Source organism: Prunus avium, chromosome 2 (genome assembly GCF_965620075.1).
Source record: "Prunus avium chromosome 2, drPruAviu1.hap1.1, whole genome shotgun sequence".
Classification (NCBI taxonomy): Eukaryota; Viridiplantae; Streptophyta; class Magnoliopsida; order Rosales; family Rosaceae; genus Prunus; species Prunus avium.
This window is the reverse complement of record NC_142285.1, coordinates 20200883-20207028: the sequence shown is the minus strand read 5'-3', so window position 1 is coordinate 20207028 and position 6146 is coordinate 20200883. Positions and strand designations below refer to the sequence as shown.

Sequence of the window (6146 nt, the reverse complement as noted above, 5' to 3'; positions counted from 1 at the left end):
ACTGATCAACCTTCGTGCATCGTCTATCCTCAACTCACAATTGACAGGTTTGAGCTTAGAAGTGGTATGATTCATCTTCTTCCAACTTATTATGGTAATACCACTGAGGATCCTTACATGCATGTTAAGCAATTCTTTGAAATATGTGCTACAATCAAAATTCAAGGACTTGATGATGAGCAGATTAAGATGAGGCTATTCCCATTCAGTTTAAAAGATAAGGCTAAGTCATGGTTATACTCTTTGCCTAATGCTTCAATTCGTACTTGGGATGAGCTTTCTAATAAGTTTTTGCAGAAATTCTTTCCAGCTCAAAAGACTAACAAGATTAGAAAGGAAATTCTTGGTTTCACACAAAGAGAAGGAGAAGCTTTTCATGAATGCTGGGAGAGGTACAAGGAGATGATGAGTTCTTGCCCACACCACAATATAGAGAGTTGGATGCAAATGCAATCTTTCTATGAAGGTTTGCTTGATTCCGAAAGGATGATGGTAGATGCAACAAGTGGAGAAGGACTGATGAACAAAACAGCAGATGAGGCTTTTACTCTCTTTGAATCTTTGAGTACCAACTCTCAACAATGGAGCTACAATAAAGGAAGAGGAGCTCCTATGAAAGCTGTGGTCTCTGAGGTAAGTACTAATAATGAGATTAATGCAAAACTTGATGTTATGTGTTCTTTGCTTCAACAGGCAGTGACTGGCCCTCTAGGAAGCAAAGAGGAAGTTCAAGACCAATCTTTTGCAAAGCACATGCTAGAGCAAGCAAATGCCCTTCAAGGAAGGAATCCTCAGAATGATCCTTACTCAAACACATACAATCCGGGGTGGAGAAATCATCCTAATTTCAGGTGGAGCAATAATTCAAATGTGCAACAATCTCAAGGACCTCCCCCAGGATTTCAAATACAACAAAGGCAATTCCAGCAAGCTCCCCAACAAGTACAAGAGCAAAGGGGTGATCAAATGGGAGAATTGCAAGACATGTTCAAGAAGTTCATGGGGCAACAGATGCAAACCAATCAGAATCTTCAAAATGCAGTGAACAAACTAGAAGTGCAAGTTGGGCAGATTGCATCCTCCATGAGCAATAGAGCATCCGGAACTTTTCCAAGCCAAACGGAGGTGAATCCAAGGCATCATGAGCAAGTTAAAGCAGTGCACATCTTGAGAAGTGGTAAACAAGTTGATAATAAGGTTGGAGATGCCAATGAAGAGCAAGAAGATGGAGAAAACGTGGAGATCATTCAGCCACCACAAGGGCAGCCCACAGGTTCCACCAAACAGCCCCTCAATTCTCTTGGAAAGAGCACAGGCCCTAAGGTATCATCTAATGCTAATCAAGTTCCAATTTCATCTAATGCTTTTAGGCCTATTGCACCCTTTCCCAGCAGGTTATCAAAGTCAAAGAAAGATCAAGGCTTGGATGAGATAATGGAAATATTCAAGAAAGTGCAAATCAACATCCCATTGCTCAATGCCATTGCTCAGATTCCAAAATATGCAAAATTTTTGAAGGATCTATGCACTAACAAGAGGAGATTCAAAGAGCATGAACAGGTTGCATTAAGTGAAGAGGTTAGTGCAGTCTTACAAAGAAAGCTACCTCCAAAGCTAAAGGATCCAGGTTCATTTTCTATACCTTGTATAGTTGGTGATTTTAAGTTTCAAAAAGCTTTGCTTGATCTTGGTGCATCCATTAACCTTATGCCATATCATGTTTATGAGAAACTTAACCTTGGTGAGTTGCAAGCCACATCTGTGAGCATTCAATTGGCAGATAGAACTATCAGGTACCTGATCGGTGCATATTTACATATCATTTTGTACCCTTCTAGCTTATGATTTGGTTATGTTTTTGAGTTAAACTTGTGCTTTTAATCCTTTTTGTGTTTATCTTTCAGTTCATTGAGCTTTAGGTAATAATGAGGGCTTTGGATAGTAAATGATGCAATCCATGCATGTTAGGGCCTAATTTGAATGAATGGATGAAGAGCTTAAAGACAAACTCAATTTTGGCTACAGTCCCCTGCCAGCCCAGTTTCGTAGGTCATATTGCAAGCTTTGTTTCAGCAACCTACATAGCTCGGATGAGGCCACATTCTTCATGAAAGTTGTTCCAATGGGTGTGTAATATAACATATCCAAAATTCAGCCCCATTGGATAAATATGGAGTCTGTTACCTAGCAAACACAGAGCCATGCTCAGGATGGATTTTATCAGCGCGCAAAATGAGTTAGCAATTTGTTTTGGCCTTAACTTCCTCCTCCGACCTTGGATTGGCCCAAATGATATATGGCTGGAAAGAAGACATTCTGAACTTCAAGTTTGAGTGCTTAAAGTCTTAATTTGCTTAAGGGAAGCCCAATTCGTAAGCCCTTGAAGTTGCTGGTCATGCTGACCTCAGGATGAGCTATTATTTCTGGTTGGAAGCTTGGTCATGGTGACATGAAGATGAGCTAGGGCTGCTGGTGGGATTTATTAGTGAAGTGCATCAACCATTTCAGATTTTATAATGGAAGTGTTGTATGCATTAGTGAAGTGCATCAACCATTTCAGATTTTATAAAACAAGTGTTGTATGCATTAGCCATACTTAATTCAGATTTTCAGCTTCCTTAGGCCTATATATAGTGAGGTTTCCCAAGCTTGTAAACACACCCCAAGGGGGGGAGCTCTCAAACACTTCTCTAGAGCTCCCTTCCCTTCTCTCCCTCAAATTCTCTTAGTTTCTCTTTCTAGTTTTCAATTGTTGTAATGAAATCTTTTGTGTTGAAATTTTCCTTAAGTTTTTCTTAGTTCCACTTTACTTTTCATTATGTAAATTCTTTTCTTTAGTCTCAAGTTTGATTAGTTTCCAAGTTTCAATTATGGTTCATGTTCTTATTCATTATGCTTATAAGTTAATATGCTAGTTTGAATGATTGATCACCATTAAGGCTTGCATGTTAGCTATCTTGGTTTGAATTAAGAGTATACACCATGCTTTAATTCGAATTGAACTATGAATAGGAAGAGTATGTATGGACATTCGACAACAGGGATTAGATACATGCTTGGTTGTTTAAATTGTTCTTCTATGCTTAATGGGTTCCTAATGCTTAATTTTAGGTTAGACAACAAATGATCAAATTAGGGAATTAGGAACACAAGGTTATGACCACACACCATGGCTTAATCATACATTAGCTAGAATCAATCCGTTAATCTAATTGAACTTGGGAACTTATCTGCTTGAGTTAGTTATTTTCTTTCTTCCTTGTTTTATTTATTTCCCTTCTTTTTCATTTCTGTTTTGTGTAGGGAAAATGAATTGAATCATTCAATCACCAATCCTCGTGGGATCGACCTCGCACTTACATATGCTAAACTACCAACGGCTCGTGCACTTGCGAGTATCACAAGTTGAGGATGCAACTGAATCCATTTTGGTGCAGCTGTATCTACACAACAAGTTTTTGGCGCCGTTGCCGGGGATTGGCAACATAGTTTGGTTCTATTTCTTTTCCCTACTTGTTTTATTTTTATTTTTCATTTTCATGTTTTTCTAGACAATTTCAAGTTTTTAAGTTAATGACGTTAATGGACAAGTTGTGTTTGTAGTCCAACAGAAAAGGACAATTGCCCAACAAGCAAGAGAACTGGGTTTAAGTCCCAGCTTACACAACCCATTGGTGCTTGTTACTTTGAAGCATGAAATTGGATGTGTGTTGATTTTCCTTTTCATTTTAGTTTTTATTTCCTAATCTTTTAACTCTGTTTCAAGTTTTCTATATTTGTTTTAAGCAATTTATGACAGCTTAATAAAAATGGAGAGAGATGGCAACCTCAATCATAAGAATGGGAAGTGTGGAGCAATGGGAGAAGTCGCGACCTCCAAGTGCATCACATTCGACCTAATCGCTTCAAGGGGGAGCATTTCAATCCTTTCTCTTCTTTGAATTCTGTTTATTTCCGTAGTTGTTTTTGCCTTTTGGTCCGCGCTGAGTTCTTTGTTTTTCTATGCTGAATCCAACCATATAAAGAACGTAAAATTTGGACTTACGGTTGGAAAGTTATAGCCTAAAAACTGAACAGAGGTCGAAGCTGAAAAACATAGAAACGAATCTGTCCAAATGGTGATAAACGGGTGATAGAAAGTGCTGTTTGTTTTTTTTTTTCTTTGGTTTCTTGGTTTGTTTCTTTTAGTACAACAATTTATGTTGTTTGTTTGAATTTGTTTAGAGTACTTAGTTCATTTTCGTTTATGGTTTGTTGTTCCATTTTATCTTAATTTGTTTTTGTTTCTTATCTTAAAAATTTTAAAAAGATTTTTCATATGAGCTGACTTATGGTAACTCCAGTGAGCACTTCCGTCAATACAGTGTCTAGGAGTTCTATAGGCGACACCTTCGGTGTCTAAGAAGTTTGGGTTTTAAGCGGGACCATTGTGACCCCTCCAACCTTCCCGGATCCCCTGGCTGTGTTTTCTGAGGCCCTTAACTGGTCATCCGTGAGTTGCTTGTATATTTGTGTGTTTTAAAAACAATAATAATAAATATAAAAAAAAAAAAAAATTGAAAATTGAAAATTGGGTTTTTATTTTTCCTTGTAAATTGCAATTTGGAACTTCTTTGTTTTCTTTTATGTTTTTTTTGTTGTTTTATTAGGTTAGTTTATTTATTTACGTGGTGTGGTTAATTAGTTTATTTCTGAGTGTTAAAAACACATTTTTATTCAAACATTGCATTCAAAAAGATAAAAAGTTTAAAAAAAACAAAAAAAAACAAAAAAAAAACAAAAACAAAAACAAAAAAAAAACATTCAAGTAAATTAAAAATTAAAACAACTTCTTCATCTTCATCTTCATCTTCATGGCATGCCTCTGTTTTCTCTTACTTGCAGAATCTGCAGCAGCTCCACATGGTCCTCATTTTTTCTCTGCAGTGCTTCCACGTGCTGATTGGCACAATAGAGCCGCTTCTGCAAGTCCGCCACCATAGCCTTCAAGGAAGTTATTTCCTCGCTCATCGCGGCACACTCCCGTGTTCTCGCCAGCAATCGCATGCCCAAATTGGTAGCCGAGACCGCGTGGAGTACAGTTAAATTGTGGGACTCCTCCACCGCTGCCTTGTCAGACCTCTGTGCCACATGCAGATGATCTGTCGGTGTGAGCTTGTTACCAATCATGCCTCCCAGCAGCGCTGCTCTGTTCGGCATTGCCTCAGAAAAGTTCGGTATTATCTCAGCAAAGTTTGAGGCCGTACCGTGATGATATGTGGAGTTTGGGAAGACAGGAGTTGGAGGAGCCCTTGTCTGGGCATTTGGTGGTGCAAGTGAGAGCTCAAGGTTGAGATCATCAAGGTGAGTGCATGAGGATGCCATTTGTTTTGCTTCTAAATTTTTTGATGTTTTTCCTTGAGTTTGCAGGAAGAAATGCTGGGTATCATCCGCTTGCAGAGGTGTGGTTTAAATAGACATATGCTGATGAGAGAGAGCCAACACCATTTCGGATTTCCCGGGCATGCTCGACCTAATCGCTTCAAGGGGGAGCACCTTTACTTTTACTTTACTTTTCTTTTTTCCGTGTTTTCTGGTGTTTAATGTTTTTGCCCGTTACTTTCATTTTCTAGAGCTTTGTGTTTTTGCTTTTCCCTTTCGGCTATCATCTTTATCTTATTTTAGTTAGGGAAATGTGTTTTCTTTTCCGTTTGTCGTTTTTTTTTCTTTTTTCTTTTTCTTTTTCTTTTTCTTTCTGCAACCTTACTCTTTTATTTCCGAAACAAAATAACGAAAATACAAAAACAACAAAATAAAATAAAAACAACAATAATGCAGTAGGAAATCATTTCTTCTCGATGCTTGGTGTCTCGACCATTGGAGCTTTGAGTTTGGCCCTCTGGCTGTCCTCTTCCGGGGCTTCACGCACAGCTTCTTGGGGCTCATCACTTGAGCTCCCAAAGATCGCAATCTTAGCTTGAGCGTAACTACTCTCGCGATCTGCTTGTTTGCGTTTACCCGGTCGGTCTAGGTCCTCCAGCTGCTTTCGCATGTCGCGAGAATACAACTCTACCATCTTTGATAGGTTTTTATTCTCGTCCCGCAATACTTCTAGCTGGTGTCGATTCACCTCCACTATCCTTGACCTTTCCCTTTTCAAGCTTTTT

The 6146-nt window shown here is 38.6% G+C and overlaps 1 non-coding gene across 1 annotated transcript; it reads right to left on the bottom strand.

Moving 5' to 3' along the window:
• Positions 1-324: 324 nt before the first annotated feature.
• LOC148296588 (small nucleolar RNA R71) lies at positions 325-431 on the bottom strand. The gene has a single exon (XR_015834208.1). It is a non-coding gene; the product is annotated as a small nucleolar RNA R71 (small nucleolar RNA).
• Positions 432-6146: the final 5715 nt, after the last annotated feature.